Source organism: Alligator mississippiensis, chromosome 11 (assembly GCF_030867095.1).
Source record: "Alligator mississippiensis isolate rAllMis1 chromosome 11, rAllMis1, whole genome shotgun sequence".
Taxonomy (NCBI): domain Eukaryota; kingdom Metazoa; phylum Chordata; order Crocodylia; family Alligatoridae; genus Alligator; species Alligator mississippiensis.
Window position 1 is genome coordinate 59,225,034 of NC_081834.1, and position 11,935 is coordinate 59,236,968.

General features: G+C 52.7%; 1 non-coding gene across 1 annotated transcript; it reads left to right on the forward strand.

Annotated features, from left to right (window-relative positions):
• Window positions 1-11,853: 11,853 nt before the first annotated feature.
• TRNAS-GCU (transfer RNA serine (anticodon GCU)) lies at window positions 11,854-11,935 on the forward strand. The gene has a single exon. It is a non-coding gene; the product is annotated as a tRNA-Ser (tRNA).

Here is an 11,935-nt window from a genome sequence, read left to right on the forward strand (position 1 = left end):
TTGATGCCCTCCCAGGGGCGAGGTCTCCAGCCTGGGGTCCAGGTGTGAGTGAGTGTGAGGGGCAGAGAAAGGGAAAGGGTTAGAGGTGTCTTTGTCCTTGTCATTGGCAGTGCAGAAAGACTTTTCTTTCTGCTGGGATATTTTGGCAGGTAGAAATCCCCCCGCTGGGGTCAATGATGTTGTTTTGGGGCGTCCAAGACACTTCATGACATGGGGCTAAGCCAAAACCCTGGGCCCAGCCAGTCGCCATGAAGAGACGGGGTCACAGCATCCCCAGAACAAGGGGCGCCTGCAGCCAGTCCACAGCAGGGCCGCGGTGCCAGCTGGGCTCAGGGAGGCAGTGCGGGCACCGTCCCCTGGAGCCACAGGCAGCAGCCCCGGCCTCTCCTCTGCAGCCCGTAAAAGCCAGAGCCAGGCCTCGGTCTCCTCGTCCAGGCCAAGGCGAGTTCGTGCTCCTCATGGCTCCTTCCCTTCCCTCCTGCTCGGGTTTTGCCTCCTGGCCCTGACTCCAGGCAGACCCGGGGCGTTCCCTGCTCCTCAGGCTGGTTTGCCCTTTCCCTCTGGGTTTGCATTTCTGCTCCCGGTTCGCCCTTGGCTGCCGTTGTCTCTGGGTCACAGTCTGAGCCCAGGTTGTCCTGACTTGGCTACGGCTTCCAACCCCAGTCCCACCCCGGCCCCTCCAAAACCTAGCACCTTGGGGAGCTGATCTGGACTACCCCTGTGCTTTGGGCAACTAACTCCTGGGCTACACCCCCCGTGCCGCAGTGCCGAGCTCTTCCTCTGCTCACGCTTCTCACACACATGTGCCGGGAACTGTTGGAGCAGCAGGAGCGATGGGCAGGGGTAGACAGTGGGAAGCGTTGAGCTGTGTTTGTGTTGGGGATGGGTCAGCCGCCTGGAGTCGTATTTTGGACACAGGTAGGTAGGTTTGGCTCAGGTAATTCATGTGGGAGGGTCCCTGGGCCCCCACCTTGGCTGGGTTTGGGAGCGCTCCTCACAGCGGGGTGAGGCTTGGGTATTGGAGGGATCCTCTTCCTCCAGGGCACTTTGGGGATCTCCGGACCTCCTGGTGGGGCTCTGCCCCGGGGTTTGAGGCCTTTGCAAGCAGGTCCCTTCAGTCAGGTAGTTGGCAGTGTGCTGCACGGGGCTGCTGGAGTAGCCTGAGCTAGGGTTAGGGAATGGGATAGTTCAGAGCTGCCTTGGTGGGATGCCTGGAGGGCTATTTAGGACGTCTGTAGGTAGCCTCCTCCATCCTAATCATACGAGGCTGCAGCTTGGGCACCCACACGGAGTTGGGTCTGGGTTGAAAGAGGTGGGGTCAGGCTTGGCTGTGGAGGGCTCCTCTTCCTCCGGGTGCGTGTTGCCAGGAAGGGATCTCCCAGCTGAGCTCAGTGGTGGGCTTTTGGGCTTTCGCCAGGTTTGGGGATGCAGATATTGTGGTCACGGCCCGGGGGCTCCTGGAGACAGCTGAGCTCAGGCTGGGCAGAGAACAGGAAGGTTTGAAGCTCTTTTCCCTTGGCAATGGGAGTTGTCCGAGGGCTGTTCCCAGGACACGAGCAGTTTGCCCAGTCCCTGCTGAGTGGACGTGGGATGAATCCTGGGCCCCCTCGCATAGGCTTACATTTTGGAAAGCAGCGGTGTCGGCCTCCGCAGGGTATTTGGGGGCTTTCCCAGCTACTGCCTGGCAGCAGCTTGCCCAGGGTCTCCTGCCTGAGGTTGCTGCAGAAGCTTATGCTGGGATTGGTGTTGGGGTTGGGGCTTTGGCTGGTGACAGAGAGCAGGAAAGCATGGAGCTGTCTTTCTGCTCAGGGTTCGTAGGACTCCCTCTTGGTACCATATTTCGGAGAGAGATGGGTCTCCTCATCCATTCGACAAGGCCGCTGGATGGACTCGCGCCCCCTTGCCCCAGGGTTGGATTCAGGCGCTGTCTTGGCAGTAAGGGATCAGGCAGCCATGCCCAGCAGTGGGGTTTGGGGCTGTCCAAGCCAGTTGCTGTCACCAGACTACACGGGGTCTCCTGCGGAGCAGGCTGAGCCATGGGTAGGGCCACCTGCCCCAGGCTCTGCAGCCTTAAGAGGCAGAGCTAGGACTCAGCCTCCTCCTCGTGGCCAAGGTGAAAGTGGTTGCTCCTTATTGCCCGTTCACTTCCTTGCTGCTCTGCTTTTGTCTCTGCGCTCTGACTCCACGGTGCTCATCCACGACTCCATGCTGCCCCTACCACCCCTCGCGCTGCTCATCCCTGCGGGCACCAGTGATGCTGCCAGGGAGACCCTGAGAGGATCACAAGTGACTCCCGGGCTCTGGGTGCAAGGCTGAAGGGTGAGGAGCTCAGGTAGTCTTGTCCTTGATCCTTGAGCTCAAGGGGAAGGGCCTTACAGGGAGTGGACGCATCTTGCAGAGCAGTGCATGGTTTCGCAGGTGGTGTCACCAGCAGGGCTTTGGCTTCTTCAGCTATGGGATGTTGTTCCAGAAGATGCATTGTTGGGGAGACTTGGGATCCACCGGACACAGGAGGGAAGGTCACGTTGCAGATAAGCTGGCTAACCTAGCGAGGAGGGCTTTAAACCTGGTTTGCCAGGAGATGGTGACCAAAGCCCTGCGGTACTTAGGGAAATGGGTGACGTGGAGGAAGCAGAATCAGGACGGGGAGAAGAGTCAAGTTAGTGGGCTGTTGCATTTCATTGTAGCCGTACTTGTCTTTTGTTCCTTTTATTCAATTATCTGTATTGTTTCTCTTTAGTGTCTATAGCCAGCAGTATCAGCAGTACTAGGAATTAGTGTTAGTATTCTTTCAAATTAGTATAGTTAGTTGGTAGCTAGCACTCATATTTATTAGCATTATGAGGACATAGTTGCCCATCATGTTAACAATAACCCCCTTATTTCCTAAGCATCCTGGCCACAAAGGAGCAGTTCACAGACTGTGCCGGTCCGCAGCTTGCTGGGAGTTTTCTCATGTCTGCTCCTCCTGGCTGCCAAGTCTTGCAATCTGGATCTCTCTCTCCATTGCCGGAGTATTTTCCTGACGCAGGACAAGGCCTCCAGTCCCCCACGCCCTCCTCCCTGGGCCGTCCTAGCGCCTGGGCACTGAATGAGCAGAGCTCTCCCTCGGGGAGCAGTGATGCCGCTCGTCCTTGCCTGCTCCTCGGGGAAGCAGGACACGGGGACTGTGGGTAGCGCTGAGCTGGACGAGCCCCTGCGGCTTGCCCACGTCCTGCTGGGGACTTGTTTCGAGCCTGGGGGAGAGGCTGGGCCCCAGGTTAGTTTCTGTGAAATATCTGCTGTGTGTGCCTGTGTTGGTTCACCGCTCCACCCAGGAGCAGCACAGGCCATCTGCACACGCGGCCTCAGCCTCACCAAGGCAGTTTGTGCCTGAAAGTCTGCAAAGAATTTTCCCACCTATTTATTTGGTGCAATAAAAGAGATCACATTCACCCCAAGAGCCGTGTCTGCCCTGTCCTCGCACCAGGACACGAGCTCACACCCGCCGCCGGAAGTCAGCGGCAGAAATTCCCGTACTCCTTTCTGCGCGTGCCCCGGGCAGCCGAAGTGCGGGGCAGCACCACTTGGGGCATCTTCCCCTGGCTGCTGTCCCGAGCAGACGCTCCTATCTCGAATTCAGTCGCCTGTGTTTCATTAAAGCACGTTTACCAGAAAGACATCCCATCCTGATTTGAAGATATCAAGAGATGGAGACTCCACCTTAGGTGGAGAGCACCTACTTATCCCAAATTACAGCCATTGCAAGGTATAAGAATTACCTGCTAATTACAGACCAAATAAATACACAGTGCAACTTTATTGATGCAGCATCAGTCACACACACATTAGATATATTCTATATATCTGGCTTGTCCAACATATGGCCCGCGGGCCGCCAAGCCATTTTCCCCGGCCCGAGGTCCCTCGCTGGGGACAGGCGGGTGGGGGAGCTGCTCACCCCTCGGGGCCGGGCTCATCTCCCCTGCAGGCGGCCGGGCACCACGGTGAGCGGGGCCGTACAAGCGAGGGGCTCCAGTGCAGAGGGATGGGGATATGAAGCCATTTATTTCTCCCCTTCGGTCTCTGGGGCAGCGGCTGGCTGGATGCAGAGTGGGTCCCTCCCCGCCTGCCCCTGCCCACCAGCCTCTACCATGAACCTGGCAGTAGGGCCGCACAGGCAGGGTCTCTCTGGCCAGCCCAGGACAGAGGGTGTAAAGGGGTCTTTGTCTTGGGTTATAATAACTGACTGGCCTGTGGGGCTAGCTGACAGCGCTGCCCATGTGGGACCCAAACCCAGTAATGGCTGGGCTGCCCCAGCCATGACACACAGACACCGGGACTGGCCCCAGGAGACAAAAGTCCTAGTCCTGCCCTGACTCCCCATCGGCATTTGAGGTGCACTTGGCATATGATGGCAGCACCTGCACGTGTCAGGCTGTGCCGTACATATTATGACTATACCTGATGGGTGGGGGTCCATGTCGACACCACAGTATCACTATATCGTAATAAAATGGCGATTTTGAATTGGTGAGTTGTTTTTAACTTCACCTGTCTCTGCCAAACTCGTTTTTCTATGACTAAAATTAAGTTTGGCTCTATTAGCCACAGGGCCTACGCTACGCTCAAAAAATGGCGAATCAGAGGAAACGAAAATTGATGCAGAATGTCGAGTTTTCAGAGATAGTTGGACCGCTGATTTTTGTGTTGTTGAACAAAACGGGAACATCCTGTGTCTGATTTGCCAAGAGAAAGTGGCTGTCGGCAAGGAGGACAACGTGGAGCGCCGTTATTCTACAAAACACACAAAGAAATGTGGCAGCGCGGTGGGGCGCAGTAGACTTGCTCGGGTGAAGTCTCTAACACGGAGCATGACCGGGCAGCCGTCTGCTTTCAGAGCTGTGAGGCAGAGGTCGGAGGCAGCGACCACGATCCGTCTCCTGATATCCGAGGCAATAGCTAAGAGAGGGAAACCACTGTCCGATGGAGAATTTGTGAAAGATGGCTTGGGCAGATTTACTGATAAACAGTCAATCCACACGTCCAAGCCTTCATTCACAAGCTGCAGTTGTTTCAGAAACAGTTGAATAAGAAGAATGTCACCCATCTCACAATACCGTTAATGGGATGTGCTGGGACTGTGACCCATGACAAGTTTTCTGCAGTGATCGGCCGTCCGCTGGACGAATTCAAACAAAGACGTGCGGATTTCAGGGAACGCAGCGACGAGCTGGACCTGTTTGCAGATGCATTTGGAGCGGATGCCACTGATGCTCCTGGCACGATCCAAATGGCACTAATTGACATCCCAAATAACGGTGCCTTGAGGACAGCTTTTGCCAAACAGGACCTACTGACATGTTATAGTCAATGTGTTACGTGGCACTCTTTCCCAGATCTATTCAGTCACGCACTTCGGTTCATTGCCCTGTTTGGCAGCACGTATTAATGGGAGCAGCTGTTCTCAAGACTGAAGAACATAAAAACAAAATCAAGATCACTTTGGGCAGACGGACATTTATCTGGAGTACTCCGCATCGCCACATCGAGTGTGCCGGCAGGGACTGATAACTGCTGCAGGCAAAAACAATGCCAGGTATCACACTAAAGAAACCAGTGTTCATTGTAGTTTTCAGAAAGTTAAGAAGAGTAGACTTGTGCATGTCATAGCTTTACACTGTTTTGCACACGTGCAGCGTGGATGGGAGCTGCTCGTTTTCTTGAGACTTGACTACGGTTGTATTGCCACCTGTCTCTTTTTTTGCCTGGATAGTTCGTGTTGTAACCGAATGTCCCAGTTACGAACGCACTGGAGAGCTGTGCTGTACGCTTGTTTAAGACTGACCAATATGCTCAAGAGCAGAGCCCGAGCGATCTGGGCTCCAGCGTGAATTTGGAGCAGGTAAAATCTGTGTACAAATACTGTCCAGGGCTTGGATCGGGTTTGCTTCTGTTTCTCTTTGCGCGGGGTTGGGGGCTCAGCTTGTTAAAGATGTGATGTCCGCTGACACTTGGGGAGGACGAGGTAAAACTAACCAGACACCTCCATAGACCTACTCTAGGCCGATGAATAGACCCACACGATCCTACAGGGAGCCCCAGGGGAAAAGACAGACTGGCAAAGACATGAAACCTCCCGCTCTATCAGATATATTACTAGAGCCTCTTCTTCCTCAGACCCAAAGATATCACTGAGCTTATACACTTCATCCTCACACGCAACAATTTCACTTTTAATAATCAACACTTCCTCCAGATGATGGGAACAGCTATGGGCACTAAAATGGCCCCACAGTATGCCAACCTTTTTATGAGCCACCTGGAAGAAGACTTCCTCAAGAACTGCACCATCAAACCCTTGCTGTACTTCCGATAGATCGATGACATCTTCATCATTTGGACTGAAAACCTGCAATCTCTAATTGAGTTCCACCAGAAATTCAACAGTCACCATCCCTCCATCCGACTTTCCCTAGAATACTCCAGCACCAACATCCCCTTTTTAGACACAAGGATCAGTAACCAGAAGGGTAAAATACAGACCACAGTATACAAGAAACCCACAGACCAACATACATATCTGCACAGAACCAGCAATCACCCGAAACACACCAAAAAACCTGTGATATACAGCCAAGCCCTCAGATCCCACCGCATCTGTACTGAAGAGCACACCCGGGATCGCCACCTCACCAATCTTAAAAAGGCTTTCACCCAGCAAGGACACTCCTCCAGAGAGAGAGATCACAAATTTGGAAGAGCCACCCGGATACCACGTGAAGAACTGCTGCAGTACAGAAGGAAAACACCCACAAATCGCACACGGCTGGTTATGACGTATCACCCCTCCCTCGAACCCGTACGGAAAATCCTCAAAAAATTGCAACCCATATTAGAAAAAGACCCTATTCTTAAAAAGATCTTGCCAGAGCCACCCATCCTAGCCTTCAGACAAGCACTGAACCTCGCCAACCTCCTCACCAGAAACAAACTTCCTTAAGCCCAGAACACACCAAAAGGGTCCAGACCGTGCCAGGACAAGCAATGCAAAACCTGCCCCCACATCTCCACCGCCCCCACGATTACTACACCCCACAACACAGCCATCAGCATCCCAGGATCTTACAGCTGCACCTCCAGAAATGTGATATATCTCATCCAATGCACCAAATGCCTTGATGGAAAATACGTGGGGAGTCCAGACAACAACTGCGCACCAGAACGAACGCACACCGGACATCTATCAAAGACAGAAACACCCAATTACTGGTGGGGGGACATTTCTCACAGGAGGGCCACTCTCTCCCCAATCTCTCAGTCCTGATCCTCCCTCAGCTTCCCGCAGGAGCCATGACTCGATTTTACCTGCAGTGCTGCCATGCCCCGAGGTGTCACAGGGCTGCCCTCTGCCGACACGCAGTGTTCATCCACCCGGAGCTTAAAAGCAGAATACAAATCCACATCATGGAAAACTAGTGTCACAGGCTTACTGAGACTACCGGAGTATGTAAGTGCAGGACGGGCTTTGCAAGAATTGAATCTCAAAGGAGCATCTCGGTTAGACACCTGTAGCAGGACTACAGCCCACTGGTTCAAACTCAGCTGTTTTGGTTTTTCATTCCAGTTTATACTTGACTAACACAGAGCTTGGACACTGGAATGACATTTTAAATGAGGAGTCCAGCCATTGACTACGAACTTGGAAAAAACTCAGTTTAAGCAGAAGTCTGGGGACAGAAGGATTAACATTTTATCTTTTGTACGTTAGGAGCTCATCTGACTCCCATTAACATTGCACCCACGTGCCTTACAGCCTACGGTGGATGTATCTTCACAGCTTCCCCGTGAGGTAGAGAAGGATCATTCCCACTCACGGTCAGCGCACTGAGGCACGGAGGGACAAAAGGATGTGCCCAAGGTCAGCAGGGCAGGCTGTGGCAGAGGCTGGAACGAAGCTCAGCTTTCCAAAGTCCTTAGGTAACCGGTGGCTGTGTTACCTCTCGGTAGAGCTTGCGTCTCCTCTCCTTTGCATGAAATGCAGGAGTAACCACAAACGCATGAAATACGCACCAGAAAGATAAGACTGAAGGCCAATGTTTCTATGATGAGAAGTAGGAATGACTGGATCATTTCTTTTAAAAATTAGGGGAAAAGCCTCCATACGTTTCTCTTTCATACACCTCACTGCAGGATCACCATGCAATACAGCACAGCTTTGCTTCCCAAAGGCCAAAAAAACCCAACAATCTTTCTGCCTGCAAAACAATACAGTTTAAGTCTTTTCAAAGGTTTGGCTTCATTCAAATGATTTACATGTGTTGTTTCAGTACAAGACACAAGAGGCATGCAGAGGAAATGTATGAACTCAACACAAGTCGCACCTTCAGCTAATTTAAGTTATAAAGTTAAAGTAAAAAAAAGAAAACGTTTTCTATCAATGACTAGACAGAGATCAATAGGATAATCAAGCTGCTTTAAAAGCCTACAGCAATCAACAGTAATTGAATATACTTTTGCTGTCATTTCATCATCTGTCATATTTTTATTTAGTCACCAAACTTCAACTAAACTTTGGCTGGCTTCTGGGTAAAAATTAGCTTCCAGGACCTAATAATAAGGTGACGTAGTGGTTAAGGCAACAGGTTATTAATCTTTTGGGCTCTGTATGTGCGGGTTCAAATCCTGGCCTTGTCATGAGTTACTTGTGTAAATCAGGGCTGAACCACTGATTGTCCTTCTGCTGACTTCACTAGGAGCCAGACTGTCAAATGGTGAAAGTTGGGCAAGTGTATGCACTGGGCACATATGTCTTTTGGGGGCTCTGGGCTCCAGGCAAGTGGGGAAATGTTAGCAGCCACACCTGCCCTGCCCACACCAGGCCAGCCCACATAACACACATCCTACCTCAAAAAGTAGTCACTTCACAAGAGGTTGTGGTGGAGCAGCGCAGTGGGAACACCAAGTGGGCACTGTGCTCCCCACACACCTTGTCATCCCATTCCCAGTCTGGCCTTTCCCCTGGCACGGCTTAGAAAGCCCCAGGAGTTTCGGGGATCTTGGGGTGGGGGGCACTTGGCAGCAAGCTGAGCAGCTGCCTGGACAGGCACCAGGAAGGAACAACCCTCCCCAGTAATGGGATTTCTCTGCCCTGCGCGCGGCAGGTCTCACCCCAGTGTTTTATCATGCACCCGCGTTCACCCCGCTGGCCCTTTTGCTCCAGCCTGACCCTCTGATCCCTGCGCGGCTTGGGAATGTCTTCCATTTTCTGCCGCCCGGGGGGATTCCCTACCCAAGACGGCTCCCGTGAAGAGCACGATACCGCGTGGATGAGCGCCTGTTGGTGATGGACAGGAGGGGTTTCGGAGCAGGGGGGACCAAAGGGGTCACCTCTGTGCAAGTCCTCGTGTCCTTCCCACCAAGGGGCGGAGGGGACACGCGCACTCAGGGCCCTCATTATCCCCCACGGGTGGTAAAAGGCTGTAAATTATTGTAGCCATTTCCCCGAGATGTTCGTCACCACCCTTCCCTCCGAAACGTCACACAGAGACATTTGGGGGGCAAGAGAGACGAGCGTACATTCGAGTATGCACAAGGAAGAGTTTTCCAGTCCAGGCTCACAGGTCATTTTCTGATATTTCGTACTTTCTTAAATCAAATGGCACTTTTTTTGAACCCGAGCATCCCTGGGGAGAAGTAAAACCAGGCCAGATGGCAAGTTTCAGACATCAGCCTTTCCATACAGACCACCGTAGGCAGCACGAGTTACAATCACCTCCGAGGAAACACTGGCATTTCTGCCGAACTTGTGCAGAGCTGGAAGGGTCTTGCTGACTTCCCCAACAAACTCGGAAACATTGTGGGATGAGGCTTGTTGGGCTGACATTGTTTAAATCTTTGACCTCAGGAAGTGCTCCCCAAACTTTGCCTCCATATGAAGGACGCTTACACCAGGAAACTACGGCTATGGACCGCACCCAGAGTGGTGGTGGATGGGTCCTTCTCGGCCTGGAGGGAGGTGGGCACTGGGGTCCTGCAGGGTTCAGTCGTCGGACCGGTATTATTTAATATCTTCATCAGCGATTTGGACGAGGGTGTGGAGAGCACTCTCTCCAAGTTGGCTGATGATACCAAGTTATAGGGGAAAGTTAGTACACCGGAGGGCAGGGAGCAGATTCAGGCCGACCTGGACAGGTTGGATCAATGGGCAGAGAGAAATAGGATGCAATTTTAATAAAGATAAATGCAAGGTACTCCACCTGGGAAGGATGAGCCCCAGCACACCTATAGGTTGGGGAGCGTCCTTCTCAGCAGCTCGGAGGCAGAGAGGGATCTTGGAGTCATAATTGACTCCAAGATGAACAGGAGCCGGCAGTGTAACGAGGCCATCCACAAGGCCAATCGCACCCTGTCATGCATGAGCAAGTGCATGACTAATAGCTCAAGGGAGATGATGCTGCCCCTCTACGTGGTACTGCTCAGGCCGCAGTTGGAGTACTGCGTCCAGATTTGGGCGCCGCACTTCAAGAGGGACGCGGGGAATCTGGAGAGGTCCAGAGGAGGGCCGCTCGCATGATTAGTGGCCTTCATGATAGACCCTACGAGGGGAGGTTGAGAGAGCTGAATCTCTTCAGCCTTCACAAGAGACGGCTGAGGGGAGATCTTGTGGCTGCCTATACATTTATTAGTGGACGTCAACGGGGAATAGGGGAAGCGCTGTTTCCTAAGGCGCCCCAGGGAGTGACTAGGAACAACGGGTGTAAACTAGCTGAGAGTGGATTTATGTTAGATATTAGGAAGAAATGTTTCACAGTAAGGGCGGCCAGGATCTGGAGTGGGCTCCCAAGAGAGGTGGTGCTGTCACCTAGCTTGGAGGTCTTCAAGAGGAGGCTAGATAGTCACCTGGCTGGGGTCATCTGACCTCAGCCCTCTTTCCTGCCGGGGCAGGGGGGCGGACACGATGATCCATTGTGGTCCCTTCTGACTCTACAATCTATGAATCATCTTCTCTCCAACAGGCCATGGTTTGCTGTCCGGTGAGCCCACACAACCCCAGACAGCCTCAGGCTTCCTGGGTATAAGCAAGAGTGGATTTTGGCCAAATGAACATCTCTCCTCACCTGCCGGGCCAGTAGAAACACATATAACATGTTCCTCCCCCAGCGAGTTCCCTTCTCCTTCTTCGCGTGGAGAAGACATGAGTCCAGGAAGATGCGGGGGGACCCAGAGGCCAGCTCTACGCTGGGCTCCAAGCCTGCGCCCCAAACCCTGCGGGATCCCTCTGCGCAGGTACTTAGGTCTCAAGCGGACTGTGATCTTCAGGGTTCAGTAATGTTGCCGAATCTGGACTCCATTTCCTCATGTTTTACCCTTGAGGTTTCTAACAAGCTCCGCGAGAGTTCACGTGCGACGTAGTGAAATATCTTTGACCATGCTCGGTAGTTTCCCCGCACGGTTATGCGCTTTGCCGTTGTAAACGACAGCTTCACCCGAGAAGGTCAGCTTGGGCTGGATTTGAGAGCACCTGTCCAGTGCGCCCTGAGGAAGAAAGAGAAGAGAGACAAACAATTGCACCATGAATCGCTGCAGGGGGATCCATTGGTGCTAAATCCAAAGCCTAGTCTCAAAGGAGCAATAAGGGAATAAGAGGGGCCACATACACGAATAACATTAAAGCACTGACTGCACCTGTTCTTTCCACCCCCACCCCCAACGTTTTGATGACCAGTGGTTTGGTGAGGGCCAACCCTTCTCATGATCCAGCATCTGACTCAGCCACTTCAATACTGCAGGAATGGCCCAAGACCTTACAGCACGGGTGCGGTTTTTTGGTATTGAGAAAGATTTTTTTTTGGTAGGAGTTGTAACAGGCATGGCAAGGTGGCCGAGTGGTTAAGGTGAGGGTCTGCTAATCCATTGTGTACTACATGCATGGGTTTGAATCCCATCCTTGTCG